The 19,410-nt window shown below is 46.9% G+C and overlaps 1 long non-coding RNA gene across 2 annotated transcripts in view; it reads left to right on the top strand.

Moving 5' to 3' along the window:
* Positions 1–13,479: 13,479 nt before the first annotated feature.
* Positions 13,480–19,410, top strand: part of LOC147113454 (uncharacterized) — a 61,197-nt gene continuing 55,266 nt past the window's right edge. For both annotated transcript variants that reach the window (XR_015079211.1, XR_015079210.1), the window contains exons 1-2: positions 13,480–13,799; positions 13,913–13,987. This is a non-coding gene — a long non-coding RNA (uncharacterized LOC147113454). The remainder of the gene's footprint in view (positions 13,800–13,912; positions 13,988–19,410) is intronic.

Raw genomic sequence — 19,410 nt, 5'->3', positions numbered from 1 at the left:
CATTTGAGATCATCGGAGGTGCTGAGGAGCTGGAAGTGGGGGACGGAGAGACGGGTGCAGTAGAGCAAGCTGGTGAAAGAATAGATTTGCAACCCTCTCATTTAGATTTCATGAGTGACTGATATGGCATCTGATGCTCATAGAGATTGAGTTCTGATCATCTGCACAATGGGATATGTCTGCTACATTAATATCACATGTGTAACTCATGTCTTTACTCCCCCACAGGACCATTGATAGCCCCCCTCTCCACTGTCCAGGAGGAAGAGCCGGACGACTCCTCAGAGGAACCTGCAGCCTCTGACAGAGCAGCATCAGCAGAAATGAGTGCACCCAGCACCAGCACAGAGACGCACACCTCGGTGGGTCCTTTGCGAGATAGAGTAGTGTTGTCACCTGGTGTATCACAGCTCACAAGTGAGCAGGAGCAGATGGTGGAGACAGGAACAGCAGTGGAGAGTCCCCGTCGGAAGCTGCAGGACTCTCCTAGCTCAGCTCAGCTGCATGTAGACGCTGAGCCTCGGGGGCTGACGTAAGAAAACTACTAGGCACTTGGTCTGAGTATTAAACAAGGCTTTTGTGGTGTATGTGCCTTTAAGAGCAATTATGGTGTATGTGCCTTTAAGAGCCCCAGGTGTGCGTAATGCCGGTAATTGCCACTTGGGCTATATAAGCCTGTGTATTGTGTATATCCTTTAGAAACCCCCCCCCCAGACTTGCTTAGTAAATACCTATGAACCAACTCCTGTCTTCAGTGTCTTTATCTACACACGGACACTACAGTGGCGACGAAGTGGAAACGGACGTACCTGCAATTCGGCAGCACCTCAAGGACATCGATTCCTCCAGCGTCCAGAAGACTCAAGGAAGTAAGAGAAACTGTGGTTTCACCAGCTGGCCAAGCTGGTGACAGGTACTGCACTAATCCTTCCTGGGCGTCAGGCTGGAGCTCCAGCGGCGGGCTCTACAGCTGAGACAGGCAGCGAAATCGGAGGCAAGCAATAACAGACTGGGAGGGTGCACTCGAGAGACGGCCGGCGCGGCAAGCAGGTCAGCGTTTAGACCTCCGTCGGGAACGAGTCTCCAACAGTGAATAAACAGCGTTGTTATCGGTAGCAGTGGCGGGAAAGCGCGGGAAGCGCCATATCGTTGCTACAGAGAGAAAAAAAAAAGCGCGGGAAGCGCCATATCTTTTCTGAAATGCCTAAATCTGGTAATATTGAGGCTTTTGATGGCGAAATAGAAGATTGGACCACATACGTGGAAAGAGTAGAGGTTTATTGCACTGCAAATGGAATAACAGATGAAAAAAAAGCTTCAGTACTTCTGAACTTAATGGGCGCGAAGACATACGGGCTGTTACGAAATTTAATCACTCCAGCCAAACCAAAGGACAAGACTTTTAAAGAAATTGTTGATACCCTGCAGGAGCATTTAAACCCAACACCGCTGCTGATAGCGGAACGATTCAAGTTCTTCAAGAGAAATCAACACAAGAACGAAAGTAACGCTGATTACCTAACCGAATTAAGAAAGCTATCAAAGTACTGCCAATTCGGAGCAGGACTATCGGATTATCTTCGAGACAAATTTGTTTGCGGTCTCTTAAGTGAAGGAACACAAAAAAGACTGCTTTCTGAAAAAGATTTAACATTGGACAAAGCTTTCAGTATAGCTGTATCATACGAAGCAGCAGCAAAAGGAGCTGCAGAGATACAACAAGAGACACAGGACTTCGGCACCCATAAAATGACACAGGAGTTCGGAAGATGTTATCGTTGCGGCAGATCCACCCATAATCAGAGGGACTGCTGGTTCAAGGGCAAAGCATGCAGGCAATGTGTTAAGATTGGACACATTGCACGGGTATGCCAATCTGGACAAAATAAATCCACTGACAGAAAACAAAAAATCAATAAAGAAAAGTACAGGAAGGTACAAATGATGGCGGACAGTAGCTCCGAAGACCAGAATAGCGATAGCGACTCCGGAAACAAGAGACTAAGCTGTCTCAAATTACATAATGTACTTGCCAAAGAGGATTGCCAAACCATTTGGGTTACCCTCACAATAGCAGGGTCCCCAGTTAAAATGGAGCTAGATACAGGATCAGCTCTAACCGTAATAAATCGACGAGATTACGAGAGGCTATTTTCGCATATACCTCTAAAAGACACATCCATTATCTTAAAAACATATACGGGGCAGAAAGTCTACCCCAAAGGAAAAATAAGGGTGCCTGTGGTATACAACGGCAAAGGAATACAAAAGTTGTATTTATACATTCTACAAGATGGTGGTCCACCGTTGTTGGGACGTGAATGGATAAGGAAGATACGTTTAGACTGGCACTCCATTCAGGCACTGACAGTGACCAGTAAGGAAAAAAACAATGATGACATCATACCTGAACGATTAAAAGACATCTTGGCCAACGCCAAAGAAGTGTTTCAAGAGAAACTAGGAACCTTGAAAGGCATCACCGCCTCAATAAAAGTGGAAGATACAGCAATTCCAAAATTTTTTAAGGCAAGACCGGTGCCATACGCAATACGTCCGGCAGTCGAGGCAGAGCTGAAGAATTTGGAAAAGGCAGGCGTATTATCCAAAATAGATTGGAGCGAATGGGCAACACCCATCGTTCCAGTCATGAAAAAAACATTGAAAAATAACTCTGAGGAACAGAAAAAAATTCGCATCTGTGGGGACTTTAAGGTGACTGTAAACCCGGTCCTTCACACGGTACAGTATCCTCTTCCGAGGATAGAAGATATTTTCGCCTCACTATCCGGAGGGAAACGTTTCACAAAAATTGACTTGGCACAGGCATATCTACAGATGGAGGTTGAGGAGACCTCTAAAAAGTATCTCACAATAAACACACACAAAGGCCTGTACCAGTACAATCGACTGGTTTTTGGAATAGCATCAGCTCCAGCTATCTGGCAAAGAGCTATGGAGCAAGTCCTGCAAGGGATTCCGGGGACTCAATGCTACCTAGACGACATCCTTATAACAGGAGAAAACGACAACGAGCACCTTGCCAATTTGGAGCAGGTGCTCACTAAGCTGAAAGAACGGGGCCTACGAGCAAATCGCCCCAAGTGCGAATTTTTCCAAAATCAGATATCATATTGTGGCCACATAATTAATAAGGAAGGGTTGCATAAGTCACCTGAAAAAATTGAAGCAGTTATAAAAGCCCCAGCACCTGAAAATGTTTCACAATTAAGGTCATTCCTGGGATTAATAAATTACTATCATAAATTTTTACCGAACTTATCAACTATTCTACACCCTCTTAATGATCTTCTACAGACAGGAGTGATTTGGAAATGGAACGAAGACTGTAAACGTGCCTTCCATAAATGTAAAGACTTAATCACATCCGAGAAAATTTTGGCTCATTACAACCCATCACTACCAATCAGACTGGCGTGCGATGCATCCCCTTACGGCATAGGAGCGGTGTTGTCCCATAGATTCCCTGATGGCTCGGAACGGCCGATAGCTTTTGCGTCACGTTCATTGAACTCAGCTGAGCGTAACTATGCCCAGATAGACAGGGAAGCACTCAGCCTGGTATGGGGAGTGAAGAAATTCAACCATTACCTACACGGACAAAAATTTACCTTGCTGACTGACCATCAACCCCTCATCTCCATATTCAACCCTAAAAAAGGTGTCCCCATTATGACGGCACAAAGACTACAGAGGTGGTCCCTTTTTCTAGGGGCACACCAATACAACATTGAATACAAAGGGTCAAAACAGCATGGGAATGCTGACGGTTTATCACGCCTACCATTGCCAACGATAGAAGAGGCACCTACAGTAGACCCAGTAGAGATATTCCACTCTACCATAGTGGAATGTCTACCGGTGACAAATTCTGCCATTGAAAGGGAGACAAGAAATGACCCTACTCTCTCACGGGTCTACGATTTAACAGTGAAGGGATGGCCAGCACATGGCGAACCACTGTTGCCAGCATTCTCGCAAAGAAGAGAACAGCTGTCAGTGTGCCGAGGAACCTTGATGTGTGGATCCAGAGTGGTGATTCCACCCAAACTCCAGGATAAAGTGCTAAAGGAGCTTCACGAGGGGCATCTGGGTGGAGTGAAAATGAAGAACCTAGCTAGGGCGTTTGTATGGTGGCCAGGTATCGATGGAGACATCGAAGACATGACCAAGAGCTGCCTAGGATGCCAGAAGGTCCAAAATGCTCTGCCACAGGCCCCTCTACATCCATGGGAGTGGCCCTCATCTCCCTGGCAAAGGGTGCACATCGACTTTGCTGGTCCATTTATGGACTCAATGTTCTTAATCGCAGTTGATGCACACTCCAAGTGGCCGGAGGTAATAAAGATGTCCTCCAGCACCACGGAAAAAACCATCACAGTATTAAGGACCATATTTGCCAGGAATGGGCTGCCGGAGCAGATATGTTCTGATAATGGACCGCAATTTATGTCCGAAGAATTCAGAAAGTTCTTAAAGAACAATGGGGTAAAGCACTACATGTCCGCCCCATACCAGCCCGCCACAATTGGATTGGCTGAAAGGTTTGTCCAGACCTTCAAGAAGGCCATCAAGGCCATGGGTAATGAAGACATAAAACTTCAGCACAAGGTGGATAACTTCTTATTTGCATATAGGAATGCAACGCATATGGTTACTAACCAAACTCCCGCCATGATGTTCTACAATAGAAACCTAAGATGCCGGCTGGATTTGGTCAAGCCCAACATCCGAAGGGACGTGGAGAACCGGCAGTTTCAGGGCATGAATGAAAGGCCAACTAGGGCCTTCCAGATAGGCCAACCGGTTTTGGCCCGGGACTACCGTACCGAGAAATGGCAGCCTGGAACTATCTGCACACGATTAGGACCACTGATGTATACCGTGGACATCGGAGACAGCATAATAAGGCGCCATGCTGACCAAATCATCAAGTCATCCGAAAAGGGACAACCTACACCACCACCCTATACATCTAACGATGAAGTAGAGATACCCATATCTACCTCCGATCCGGTGATACTGGAGCCCGATGAACCTGACACTGGCCTTCAAGCCGAATCAGCCTTGCCAGAAGAACCTACTACACCACCAGAAACTACTACACCCCCGAGGCGTTATCCGGACCGAGTCAGGAAGCCTCCTGAGAGACTAACTTATAATTAATTAATACAGCAATGTATATTATTTTGCATATAACATGTAATTAATAATTACTTAAAATATGATGTACTAGTTAGCTAGAAGGGGAGGAATTGTGGTGTATGTGCCTTTAAGAGCAATTATGGTGTATGTGCCTTTAAGAGCCCCAGGTGTGCGTAATGCCGGTAATTGCCACTTGGGCTATATAAGCCTGTGTATTGTGTATATCCTTTAGAAACCCCCCCCCAGACTTGCTTAGTAAATACCTATGAACTGACTCCTGTCTTCAGTATCTTTATCTACACACGGACACTACAGCTTTAATCAACTGTTTTTCAACATGGAGATCTAGTTGTGTCCTTCACTAGTTCCTGTTAAAGAATGTCCTGAGCAAGCTGGGCCCATGCCCGAGTATTTATACTCCCCCTGGACAGCGCCACCAGCAGGCTGCCCAGTATTATTACATAAGTCATTTTCACATGAATGACAAGATTCATGTCCGGGGCATCCAGAAAGAGAGCAGTGCTGGAACTTCAGGAACAAGTGCAGGAGGCTCTGACAGGGTTTGCAACCATGGTAACTGCAAGTGTGCAGAGAATGGAGGAGTCCATCTCAAACATAAGCAATGCCATGGTGGAGGCAATGGCGCATGAACGTGCCGCCATGGAGAGGATGGCAACCTCCTTGGAGGACATAAGTCTCCAGATTCAACAGAGCATGATAACACTTCTAAATAGATGGTCAGCTATGGAGGGTGGATGGGCATCTATTGAGGAGAGACACCAGAAGTACATGGACGTCCCGTTATGAGGACTGTCAGTACAGAGGTTCTCATGGCCCCACTGATGTGCAGCAAGGTGCTCTCCAGCTACTTGCTAGCAGTGAAGTGCAGGTGACCCATGAGAGGGATGTTGGTGGTCGACAACAGGAAGCTCCTCTCCAAGTGCTCACACTCCAATGCCACTGCGGAGCCCTCGGTCAGAGCCCCAGGTTCCTCACCCAACTGAGATGGCTGTCTCTGCCCCTGCACAACCGCAGGAGGAGCAGACTTTTGCGGAGCCCTCCCAGGCTCCCAAACCCAGAGGATGCCCGTCAAAGGCGTCTAAGCAGGCGCAGCAGAGAACTGAGCAAGCTGCCTCAACATCTGCTGAAGCCACAGGGGAAGCACCACGTAGAAGCACATGTAAGAGAAGGTTAACACACAAATAGTCACAAGGGTAGTCACTTGGTGTTCTGATATAATACAAAGTTACAAACATAATTTCTATTGTATTAAACAAATGCGATGTCAAAGAAACAAAGAGCCCGATTTTGTGGATTGTGTGGGAAATGGTCGGATTCCCCTGAATGTGGGGTTCTGACACACAAAAAAATGGGTCAGCCAGCTGCATGCAATTTTCCCTCAAGTGGCCAATTAATTTCCAGCATGTGGGCAGCCTTGCTAATTGTCCATTTCCAGTCAGGAAGCCCCACAGTATGATGTCATCATTCATGGTGCTTTCAAGGTCCACAGCAAGCATTGCTTCCTCTGTTGGCTTCCAAACGAACCATGCAGGATGGCAGAGGAGCCTTCAGCAGCTGTGGCCAGTGCCAGACCCCGAGCTGCCTCCAAATTCGACGAAGCTTCACTGCAGGCATTATTGGATGGGGTTAGGGCCCACAGGGAGGTCCTCTTCCCTAGGTCAGGCAGGAAGAGGCCTCCCACTGAGACCAAGGCTGCATGGATGCAGGTGTCAGCAGATGTCAACTCGAATGTGCATGTAACCTTGGGATCACATCTCTAACTCCTTCCTCCACTCCCCCACAGGACCATCCAGAGCCCCCGTCCCCACTGTGGAGGAGGAAGAGGCTGTGCAGCCAGACTCCTCAGAGGAAGCTCCAACCTCAGAGGGCGCAGCGCACCCAGCACCAGCGCAGACACTCACACTTCGGGGGGACCTTCGGGACATAGAGTAGTGTTGTCACCTGGTGTTTCACAGCTCACAAGTGAGCCTCAGCAGATTCTGGAGACAGGGACAGCAGTGGAGAGTCCTCGTCGGAGGGCGCAGGACTCTGCCAGCTCAGCTCAGCTGCGCTGCATGTCGACCCCCTGCCTCTGGGTTCATCTGCAAGAGAAGAGATGATGGATCTCCATGCACAGATGCAGGAGTCTCTGGCAGGTTTTGTCTCCAGGGTCGCTGCGAGTGTGGAGCGAATGGAGGAGTCCATAGCGACCATGAGCAGAGCCTTTGTGGAGTCATTGGCGCAGGAACGCATCACCATGGAAAGGTTGGCAACCTCCATGGAGGAGATAACTCGCCAGGGTACGGAAAATATGGTGAATGCTCATAAGAGAATGACATCTCTTGAGGAGCGTTGGCCATCTATTGAACAGAGAAACCAGACCTTCATGGAAGTCCTGCTGAGTAGGACTGCCAGTGCAGATACGGGTCCCCATGGCCCCCTCAAGCGCAGCAAGGTGCTCTCAAGCCACTTCCAAGCGCTGGCCCCTTCTGGTCTGTGCAGCTTCAGGTGAGTGAGCAGCAGCCTGGTACTCCTGGTGCTCATCCTGCTGTTCCTGGTTCTGCTGCTGCCGCCTCTGCTGCTGGAGATCCTCTAATGGCAAGAAGGGAAGGAAGAAAAGGCGTCCCAAGCTTCTGGTAGGTGACTCCGCTGAGGAAGCGCTGAGTGAGGGTGGCGAGAGGGGCTTCCCAGGAGATCACATTGGAGAAGTGTATGAGGCTCCAACCTTCCACAGCTGTGCCTAAGCCTTGAAGAAGTAACCCCAAGCCTTCAACAGCAAGGTCCTTCAACATACTAATGCTGTGCCTTTAAATCGCAGCTTTCCCGAATGACCTGCAGCTGAGAGCAAGCAAGCCGGCAAGCTTCACGCCAGGTTTCATCAGCGGGGTTCCCCGCAGGTGTGTTTAGCGTGGGGAACCTCTGAAAATCGCAAGGGCACCCTAAAATAGCATTAAACATGCCAATAATTGGTGATTAGGGTCCCGACGGCCAGTCCCGCCAGTGGCAGGCGGGACTGATTCGGGTCCCGGAGAAACGACGGTCCGATAGTCGGACGGGGCGGGGAATCAGGCGGGAGGGTCGTGACCCCCTATTTCGGTGATTTTCGGCCCCCGCCTGCATGAAAAGCCGCCCGACGGCTGGCAGAAAATCGGGGCCAAAGAGTTGGCCTATGTGTGCTCAGAATTGGAAGAGGAACTGGCACAGTGAGGGGTGAGGGCTCCTTTCATCTGCAGTGATGGTGGGGAGAGTGATAGGAATGCACAGTTAATTGTACAGTGTGTAATGAAGGTCCTGCAAACACTCATATCCATGTGCCAGCCACATGTCTTTGCTGCGTAAAGTTATGTGAACCTGGCATGGATTAGTGCATCCTATGCCTCATGGCCAGCAATGTGATCGTGTGCTGGTGCCACTGGGACAGCCGCCTCAGCAAGGTCTTCCTCATCTGCAGCCTCAATCGGCTTTTCCTCCTCCTCCTCTTGATTCTGGAGAGCCTGGCTGGTGCATACTGTAGGGCTCCACCAGATCTGTCCAGGCATCTGAAGCGCATTTTAAGCTCTATGATGCTTCTGGCGGAAATGTGGCTTTCACTATACCGCTCCTCAGATTCGTTTGATGGCCTCCTCTTTGATGTCATTAGCCACATCTTCAGGGGATAGCCCTTGTCTCCAAGGAGCCATCCGGAAAGTTGGATTGGCGGATTGAACAGCTGAGGCACAGTAGACTGCCGCAGGATGAATGAGTCATGGCAACTGCCAGGGGACTTGGCGCAAACATGTATATTGTTCTTCCTGTGGTTACACACCAGCTGGACATTAAGGGAGTTCACAAATACAGCTGGCTTGTGATGGGGTGCCCTGATGGCCACATGTGTGCAGTCGATGACACCCTGCACCCGTGGGAAGCCAGCCAGATTGCCGCCCGTGCGGTAACACTTGCTTCATCCGTTGAGAAGTGGATGTAATTGTGTGACTTGGCAAACAGGGCATCAGTAACCTGCATGATGCAACTGTGTGCGGCCGACTGGGAGATGCCGCTAATGCCTGCTGCTGATCCCTGGAAGGACCCTGAAGCAAAGAAGTTGAGGGCGGTGGTGACGTTGACAGCAACTGTTAAGGAGGGTCCACCCGCTCCTCTGGGCTCCAGCTGTTGGTGCAGCATTGTGCAGATGTCAGCGACTACCTCTCGCAAAAGTCTCAGCCTCCTTTGGCACTGCTGCTCAGTCATGTTGAGGAAGCTCATCCTCTGCCTGTAAACCCTGTGTTGGGGGTATCTCCATCAGCCCTGCACTGACGGCCTCTGCCCTGTGCTGCATCAGGTGGGTGAGGAGAAGGTTGGCACTCCTGTTGTTGCTGCTGCTGTTGTGCCTGGTCCTGCTGTTGCCACAGCTGCTCTTCCTCTGATTCTGAGGACCAGGATGAGAGGGCATAAATGGTTCCCATTCCACTGGTAGATATCTCAGTTGAGGAAGAGATGTTATAAGCGCTCAGTCAATGTGGGGAGAGGTTATTCCAAGGAGGTCACAGAGTATATGGATCTCAGAACACTTACAACCTCAATACACCTGCAAAATATGTTCCAAATCTTGAAACCAGAAAGTTCTGGCATCTGAAATTGAACTGATGTTACAGGTTAGCTTTTATGCTGCAGGTGCAGCTGTGAACTATTCAGCTTGTTCCAATACCCGACACAATCAGCTGGCGTGTTTGTCGAACGACATGGAACTCACTGATAATGTGGCAAAATCGAAAAAGCCTGTAAAATAGGATTAAGCAGGTAGTTAACAAGCAAGTGGTTCTCCCGCCACTTGGTGTCAGGTCTGATTGGAAGTCGTAGACCCGACACTTTGGAAAGTTGCGTGGAGGCGGGATGGCGGCGGGTTGCGAACCCGCCATCTAATCATTTTGATTTTAACTCCGGACCCGCCTCCAAACCCGCCCTCTGAGTGCTGGCAAAATCGCGGCCACCAGTCTGGTTCAGTTCAAATCCACTCCAACCCAATTCAATCCACCAGTCCAGTGCATTCACTTATTTTGGATCTGCTTTATTTTGTTACAAATTTGATTAAAATTAGAAAATGTTAATGTTGTAGAAGGGGTTATGTTGCAAATTATCATCTTCCCCGTCTACAGTGATCTCTCTCTTTCTTAGGCAGTCCCTCAGAACCGAGGATGACTTGCTTCCACATTAAAAATAAGTTCTCAAGTGACTGCTGAGTCCAATGCAGGACCTACAGTCTCTGTCACAGGTGGGGCAGACGGTGGTTGAAGGGGCGGATGGGTGGGGAGCTTGGGTTGACGTGCGCTGCTTGCGCTTGGCTTCTGCTTGCTCCCAGCAAAGAGACTCGAGGTGTTCGTCACCTTCCTGGATGCTTCTCCTCCACTTTGCGCGGTCTTGGGCCAGGGATTCCCAGGTGTCGGTGGGGATGTTGCACTTTTTCAAGGAGGCTTTGAGGGTGTCCTTGAAGCGTTTCCTCTGCCCACCTGGGGCTCTCTTGCCGTGTCGGAGCTCCGAGTAGAGCGCTTGTTTTGTGAGTCTTGTATCGGGCATGTGGACGATGTGACCCATCTATCGGAGCTGATCGAGCGAGGTCAAAGCTTCAATGCTGGGGATGTTGGCCTGAGCGAGAACACTGACGTTGGTGCGCCTATCCTGCCAATGGATTTGCAGGATCTTGCGGAGGCAGCTTTGGTGGTACCTCTCCAGTGCTTTGAGGTGCCTGCTGTACATGGTCCGTGTCTCTGAGGCATACAGCAGGGCGGGTATCACTGCTGCTCTGTAGACCATGAGCTTAGTGCCGGGTTTGAGATCCTGGTCTTCAAACACTCTCTTCCTCAGCTGACCGAAGGCTGCACTGGCACACTGAAGGCGGTGTTGGACTTCGTCATCGACGTCTGTCCTTGTTGACAGTTGGCTCCCGAGGTATGGAAAGTAGTCCACGTTGTCCAAGGCCTTGTCGTGGATTTTGATAATTGGGGGGCAGTACTGTGTGGCAGGGGCAGGTTGGTAGAGGACCTTTGTCTTATGGATGTTTAGTGTAAGGCCCATACTCTCGTACCCTTCGGTGAAGGTGTTGACGATGGTTTGGAGTTCGACCTCCGAGTGAGCGCAGACGCAAGTGACGTCTGCATACTGTAATTCGATGACAGAGGATGGGACGACCTTGGATCTGGACTGGAGGCGATGGAGGTTGAACAGTTTCCCGTTTGTTCTGTAGATTAGCTCCACTCCAGCGGGGAGCTTATTGAAGGTGAGATGGAGCATTGCAGCAAGGAGCAATCTAATAAAGTATAGACTGTGCAAATTCATTGACCACATTGTCAAAAGGAAACATTGCACAAACATCTCTTCCACATAATCCTAGATGAGGGACAACAGAAGAACCCTGAAAAAAAACACTTTAGAAAAGAACATTTAAGAAAATAACTTGTTAAAAATCACAGCAACAACTTCTACTTACATATTATCTTTAATGGAGAAAACATCCCAAGGCAGAGGGTGAAGGGGAGCAGAAAAAATAAGCAAAATAAATAAAGGAATCAACACTGAGCCATGGAGGGAGAGTCAAGAGAAGTGACCAAAAACTAGGTTAAAAAGATGGGCTTTGAGAAGATTTTTAAAGGTGGAGGGAGTGAACATTGGAGGGGGCGGGGGGGGGGGGCGGGGGTGATGGGGGGGGGTGGTGGGGGGAAGAGGTTTAGAAAAGGAGTTCAATGATTAGAGCCCAATGCTCAGTCACCAGTGGTGGGGTAAATGGAGGACAGGATGCCAGAGTCGGAGGACTGGAGGACGTATGAAGGGATCCAAGGCTAGAGGAAGTTGCAGGCAAGGCCATGGAGAGATTTGAAGACTAGGACACAGATTTTAAATTCATTGGCCCCGAGTTCGCGATCGGTATGACGGTGTACTCTCAGAGTATGCCGACATACCACCTTTGAAATTGACCGCAAGTTCGGGATTTCCGCAATTCCAAAACTTGCGATCTGTCAAGTTCCGACGGCACATCAGCTTCACTGCACCTCCTAAAGTGTTGGCGAAACGTTGGGCTAATTGCCCACCAACTGCGCATTAATTACCCTGAACATTTTTATGTCTGGTGCAAACAGGCACATGAGCCTGTTGCACAGCATAAGGGGAGGGGGAGAAGAGAAAATTGTATTAGCTTATGCTACAGCCCATAACAATGAGGCACTGGTTCATGTCTGAGCGGATGCAAATTTTGAAAGAAACTTTCATTTGTTCGAGTTTGAAAACAGAGCCCTTTTGTGTCACTGTCTTTGCTGCTCAGAAGTCTTTTGTAGTTTCGGTTTAATTATTTCCCAACTTCTATTTAGATAGGATTTAATTCACTTTCATGATTTCCTCATGTTATCAGACATTTAAGCCCTCAATTTTAGATTACCTAAATTAATCAAAAGTTAGTTAGTCTAATAGAGGAGAAACAAATTCGATAGGACTATCAGGGGGAGAAATTCTCCTAGAGGCGCTAATTCAAAAATGTTTGAAAAGTTAAACCTTTTCAAACATTTGAGAAATTCCCATTTTTTGCACCTTGGAGTGCAAGAGGTGGGGAATGTCCTGATCCGGGACGATGTGCTGTCACGTTGCAGGGGCTTGTCCCTCAATTAAAGGGAAGGGTTCCCCACTGCGAGCTCTGCATTTTTTTTGGCATGCGGGGTGTGGGACTGCCGTGCGATCAGCCCAGCCCTCAAGCCGGAGATGATGTTATGATCTCCAGGTGCAGGAGATCGGGGCGATACCCGGTAGCACCGCCGCTAACCTCCCACGGAATTTCGCGGGAGGCGCGGTTAGCGGTTGGGAGGGGGCGAAAAGCCATTTGCGTCCCATTAACGCCTCCAGTAGGACAGGGAGCCAATGTAGGTCAACGAGGACAGGAATGATGGATGAGTGGTTACAATCAAGTGGTACCCCTAACAATACCAGCTAACTTGAATAACTATAGTAACGATGGGAATTTCGCCCCCTAAGACTGCAATTATAGGTTTATGTTGTCATGGTCCCGATTTAAAGGGCTGATATTAATTCAGCTGCATGCTTTGTAGAAAAAGCTTCCTAATCGAGTTTTATGGTTTTAAGGATACCTTCAGTAAAAAGTATCTCCAGACGATTCAGTGTTTGATCGAATTCTATCAGTGGTGAAATCTTGGTTTCTGTATTAAATACTATTGCAATGATCAGAATTTATTAATAAAATAGCATTTCTGGCTGCTAAATAATTTTAAATGAGTTGTGGGTGAATCAGCAATCTCCTCTGTTTCCTGATTGGCTAAGAGTCAGGAAGTGAAAGGAGCACTGCCCCACGTGATTCCAGGTTCGCATACGCACGACGGCACGTCCCTGGGATCCGTGGGGCACTGCGCTGCGCACAACTCAGCATCGTTTGAAAGCAACTTCTCAAAGGGGGGTTCACACGAGGTAAGTGCGGATTTTGTTTGGTTGTCGGCAGCGAACTCCTTAGCTACGGCGCCGACCGCGAATTCAGGGCCAATGTTTTGTAGGACAGGGAGCCAATGTAGGTCAATGAGGACAGGAACGACGGATGCGTGTTTACAATCAAGTGGAACCCCCAACAACACCAGCTAACTTGAATAACTATAGTAACAATTATCACAGTAAGTGTTTGAGGTAAAGCTATTTGGAGATCATACCCATTTGAACAGTAAATATTGTCATATAACACTGTTCAGCTCTTCTCTAAATTTTGGCAAAATCATTCCCTCTATAGGAGAAACAGCCCTTTGAAGATGATCGTGACATTTCCAACAAATGTCTTAAAAGTTAAAAGCAGCATATCCCACAGGTAAAATTGTAATATTCCTGATCCAACTGATATATTTGTCAAGTTCACATATTTAAATTTTGTCAACGATCTTACTGGATCCTGAACTGATATTTCAGAGATCCTGGTCTGGTTAAGGACATGCCAGTAAAGGTTAATCAAGCTTTCTCTTTCAGAGACGTAATCTTTAGCACTTTCCTTTTTTATTAAAATTACGTATTGCTTGATCCGAATATTGTGATAATTGTGATCTATTTGAAAAGTGGGAAGCAAATTTAAGAATGGTATTTCTAATGCGAACTATGCAGCAAAATAACAACAACTTGCATTCATATAGTGTCTTTAATGTAGTAAATTGTCCCAAGGAACTTCACAGGAGGAGTATCAAACAAAATTTGACACCAAGCCACATAAGGAGATATTAGGACAAGTGACCAAAAACTTGATCAAAGAGGAAGGTTTTAAGGAGCATTTTAAAGGAGGAAAGGCAGAGAGGCTTAGGGAAGGAATTCCAGAGCTTAGAGCCCAGGGAACTGAAGGTACGGCCACCAATGGTGGAGCGATTAAAATCGGAGGTGCGCAAGAGGCCAGAATTGGAGGAGCGCAGAGATCTCAGGGGGTTGTAGGGCTGGAGGAGATTACAGAGATAGGGAGGGGCGAGGCCATGGAGAGACTTGAAAACAAGGAATAGAATTTTAAAACTGAGGCGTTGCCGGACCGGGAGCCAGTATAGGTCAGCGAGCACAGGGATGATGGGTGAACGGGACTTAGTCAGGGTACGGGCAGCAGAGTTTTGGATTGAGTTCAGGTTTATGGAGGGTGGAAGATGGTATACTTCATAATACAATCTTAATCATTTATAAAGTTAAGGTGTTCAGACAGACTATATCACAGCAAACCTCTTTTGCAGTTGGAATTATTGTAAATAATTTTAAATAACATACAAAGAATGCAAAGGTTTCTTGTTTGTTTAGCCTTGTGTACTAAAGGTGCCTTCAGGGATGACCCAAGAGGTGATCTCGCAGAACTTGATAGCTCGTGCCTGCACAGTAAACATTTCTGTAATACACTGTATTTGTCAAATCAGGCAATAATGGGTGAGCATGTGGCAGTTTATTGCAGGTTTTACTACAGGGCCATATACTTTTTGGTTCATTATTGGCATTAGATTGTGGTTGTAAACTTTTATTTGCAGGATGAAAACTATTTTCTGAGATCCACCCGATCCCACAACAGCAACTGCAATGCAGCACAATAAAATACTGTGAGGATCAGTGAAACTGTGCAAATATTGTAAATCTGATAATGCTTCTTTCCCACTTTCCTCATGCCAGTTTATAATCTGTTAACACATTAGAATAATTTTATACATTCCACTCCCCCCACCCCCCCACCAATAAAACCCAATTTCAAGATGCCTAAGCATCACGGCGACTGCAGTAATTACAAACTATCTAGTCTTTGCTGTTGACGGTGGTATGTGAGATTTAATTTACTATGGGTTAGAGCATGTACGGGCCTCAGGGAAGTCTTCCCATTGTTCCAAGGTGCATGAGTCATACAGGATTTAGCTCAGCATTCAGCTTGTATCCTAAGCACAGAGGTTTTTTTTGGTGGTCAACAAAGAAACTTGTGTAAAGCTTCATTCAAAAGGGGACTGACTGCCACCAGCTGAGGTCAATCTCGTCAGTTAGCATTTAGTCATCTATGAATAAGGCATGTTCATTCAAAGCTGTGCTGCCACATTTCCATCCGCTTGCCACACACGTTGATTATTTTTGTCCGGAATTTATAGTTTGATTTATCGTGAGCATGACATAAGGTTTATATTTATGTATAAAAGTACATTGTCAGACTAGAAGGCCTTCAGTATAATTCCAGTGTTGCTTCAAAAATTGAATAAATTAAAAGAGACACTAAGTACAACAAAAGCCATTACAAAAGGGGTTTTCTTCACATCTATTGCTGTGACTTGAATGCCCTATCTAATCTCACTGCCTGGTTGGCATGTAATTTGAACAGCCAATCCTGTAAGCAAAGCCGACCCATGCCTCTGTGAGGACACTCATAGTTTAGATAGGCAATACCAGTTGAGAAGCAAACTACACAAGTGCCACCACAAAAGTGTCATATTATACAAACATGAGACATTCCACAATTTCTGTTCTTAAAAGATTTTTAGTGCACTGGCCTGCAAGACGGAAATTCAGTTGTTTAGGTTGGGTGGTGTTCAACATTATGATGGCAATGGAGTTTACATTTCTCTTCAACTAATGATATTCTAAATAATGTCATTGCATTTTTGAAGCTGTTCCAAAGTACTGTTAAAATGAAGATTACTGCAGGCTCTGTGGCCTTGCTGGTTGCTCCATTGAGCTTTTGTCACACAAGGTGATGGATCTTGATTAACTGTGTTTTGATCATGTGAGGCTGACTGTTCCACCTGGGTCCTAGTTTGAGACCATATAATAAGGCCAGTGCTCCCAGCAGATCCTGTAGGACCATTTACAAACTTGAATCTCAGTTTTGGAAAAAAAGCAACCCAATAATCAGCAATGAAAAATATTTAAACGGTGGATAGAAAGGGTACAAATCAAGTGCTTTCCAGTAAGAGAAAAAAGGAGTTTATTAAAGGCTGAGGTTCCACGGATGAATAGGGACATTGGCTCAAATTTGAGACTAAAATAGAAATATTAGAAAGGGTCAGAAGGAATTTGAGTGAAAAATATAAAGAGCAATAAAACAAGCTTTCAATAGGCACATTAGTAGTAGTCATGGGTAATGCTGCTAAGAGATGAAGGAGGCAAGCTTGTAGTGGAGGGTGAGGGAATGATAGGGAATTAAGTAAGTATTTTGCATCAGTTCACACAGAGAAGGTGGATATTGAAGTTTTGAACACCCAGAGGTGGGTATAGAATAATTGATGGAGATTATTATTCAAAGCGAGCTGGTACTAAAGAAATCATTTCATCCTAAGGTAGACAAATCATTGGGACCATATGGTTCATACCCAAAAATCCTATAGAAAGGAAAACTGTGCCTAAGGATTCATGGGTGGCAAAACAGGAGACAGAAATAAGCCAGGAAATTGTAGCCATTTAGTCTTAGTTCAGATTACTATAGTTTATAATATGGGATGAAATTACTAAATACTTGGAGAAACATGAGTTAATCAAATACAAGTCAGCATGGACTTCTAAAAGGAAGGTCGTGCTTCATAAAATTGATTAAATTCTTTGAAGAACTAACAGGTAGATAAAGGAAATGCCGTGGAAATGGTTTATATGGATTTTCAAAAAGCATTTGATAAGGTACCACATAAGAGAGTTATAGTAAAGGTAATGGCCCATAAAATTAAAAGCAATGTGGCCAGAAAGATGGTCGAAAGTGAGAAAGCATAGAATAAGGGTAAAGGGAAATTTCTCAGAAAGGAAAGGTGGGATGAGCAGTGTTCCCTGGGGTCTCTTATTTTATATACATATAAATGATCTGGACTTAGAAGTTGAGAGAATAATAACTAAATTTAGTTCAGTGGAGGCCCCGGAGCGGCAGCAGTGCAGACCTGTGTGGGAAGCGGCGGCGGCGGTACTTAAAGCGACCCCGAGGCGGCAGAGCAGCAGGTAGACTTACTAATCTCCAATCTCAGCTCTGAGAGCGGGCGAGAGAAGTAAAAAGTAATCGAACTGTGATGTCACCAGAAAACAGGTAAGTGATTGGTTGGTGAGTATTTTTCACTTTTTAAACTTAACTCTGTGGTTTATAGTTTCTAAGCTCTCTTTGTAAACCAGGGCCCTTAAATATACCATTTAACTAGTGTAATTGGTGGGATTGATTTGATTTAATTTAATTTCAATTAATTAAAGGGTAAGTCATGACAGGAGAGCCCGGTGCCGTGGTATGCTCCTCCTGCGCTATGTGGGAACTCAGCGACACTTCCTGTGTCCCTGACAACTATGTGTGCAGGAAGTGTGTCCAGCTGCAGCTACTGGCAGACCGCATTGTGGCACTGGAGCTGCGATTGGATGCATACTGGACCATTCACGAGGCTGAGGATGTCGTGAACAGCACATTTAATCAGTTGGTCACACCGCAGGCAAAGGTTGGACAGGCAGAAAGGGAACAGGTGACCAACAGACAGAGTACTAAGCACAGGCAGGTCGTGCAGGGGTCCCCTGTGGACATCCCCCTCTCAAACAGATACACCACTTTGAGTGCTGTTGCGGGGGATGGCTTATCAGAGGAAGGCAGCAGCAGCCAACTTCCCGGCACCAGGGGTGGCTCTGCTGCACAGGACGGGAGGAAAAAGAGGGGTAGAGCTATAGTAATAGGGGATTCTATTGTAAGGGGAATAGACAGGCATTTCTGCGGCCGCAAACGAGACTCCAGGATGGTGTGTTGCCTCCGTGGTGCAAGGGTCAATTTGACTCAGAGCGGCTGCAGAACATCTTGGAAGGGGAGGGTGAACAGCCAGTTGTCGTGGTGCATATAGGTACCAACGATATAGGTAAAAAATGGGATGAGGTCCTAAAAGCTGAATATAGGGAGTTAGGAGGTAAATTTAAAAATAGGACCTCAAAGGTAGTAATCTCAGGATTGCTACCAGTGCCACGTGCTAGTCAGAGTAGAAATAGAAGGATATTTCAGATGAATACGTGGCTAGAGGAATGGTGCCAGGGGGAGGGATTCAAATTCCTGGGATATTGGAACCGGTCCTGGGGGAGGTGGGACCAGTTCAAACCGGACGGTTTGCACCTGGGCAGGGCCGGGACCGATGTCCTAGGGGGAGTGTTTGCTAGTGCTCTGGGGGAGGGTTAGAAACATAGAAACATAGAAGATAGGAGCAGGAGTAGGCCATTCGGCCCTTTGAGCCTGCTCCGCCATTCAATGAGATCATGGCTGATCATCCAAATTCAGTACCCTGTCCCTGCCTTCTCCCCATATCCTTTGATCCCTTTAGCCTTAAGAAATATATCCAACTCTTTCTTGAATATATTTAATGAACTGGCCTCCACCGCCCTCTGTGGCAGAGAATTTCACAGGTTCCCCACTCTCTGGGTGAAGAAATTCCTCCTCATTTCAGTCCTAAATGGCTTACCCCTTATCCTTAGACTATGACCCCTGGTTCTGGACTCCCCGGCCATCAGAAACATCCTTCCTGCATCTAGTCTGTCCAGCCCTGACAGACTTTTATAGGTTTCGATGAGATCCCCTCTCAATTTTCTAAACTCCAGTGAGTATAAGCCCAATCGACACAATCTCTCCTCATATGTCATTCCTGCCATCCCAGGTATCAGCCTGGTGAATCTTCGCTGCACTCCTTCCATGGCAAGAATGTCCTTCCTCAGGTAAGGCGACCAAAACTGCACACAATACTAAACTAAAATGGCAGGGGCTTGGGAACCTGAGCAGGGGGACAGAGGAAAGGGAAACCAGGATAAAAGCAA

The sequence above is a fragment of the Somniosus microcephalus genome, chromosome 8 (assembly GCF_052327205.1).
Source record: "Somniosus microcephalus isolate GS21.2 chromosome 8, FLI_Smic_1.0, whole genome shotgun sequence".
NCBI classification, from domain to species: Eukaryota; Metazoa; Chordata; class Chondrichthyes; order Squaliformes; family Somniosidae; genus Somniosus; species Somniosus microcephalus.
Note: the sequence above shows the minus strand (reverse complement) of the source record. Positions and strands in the feature narration are given on the sequence as shown.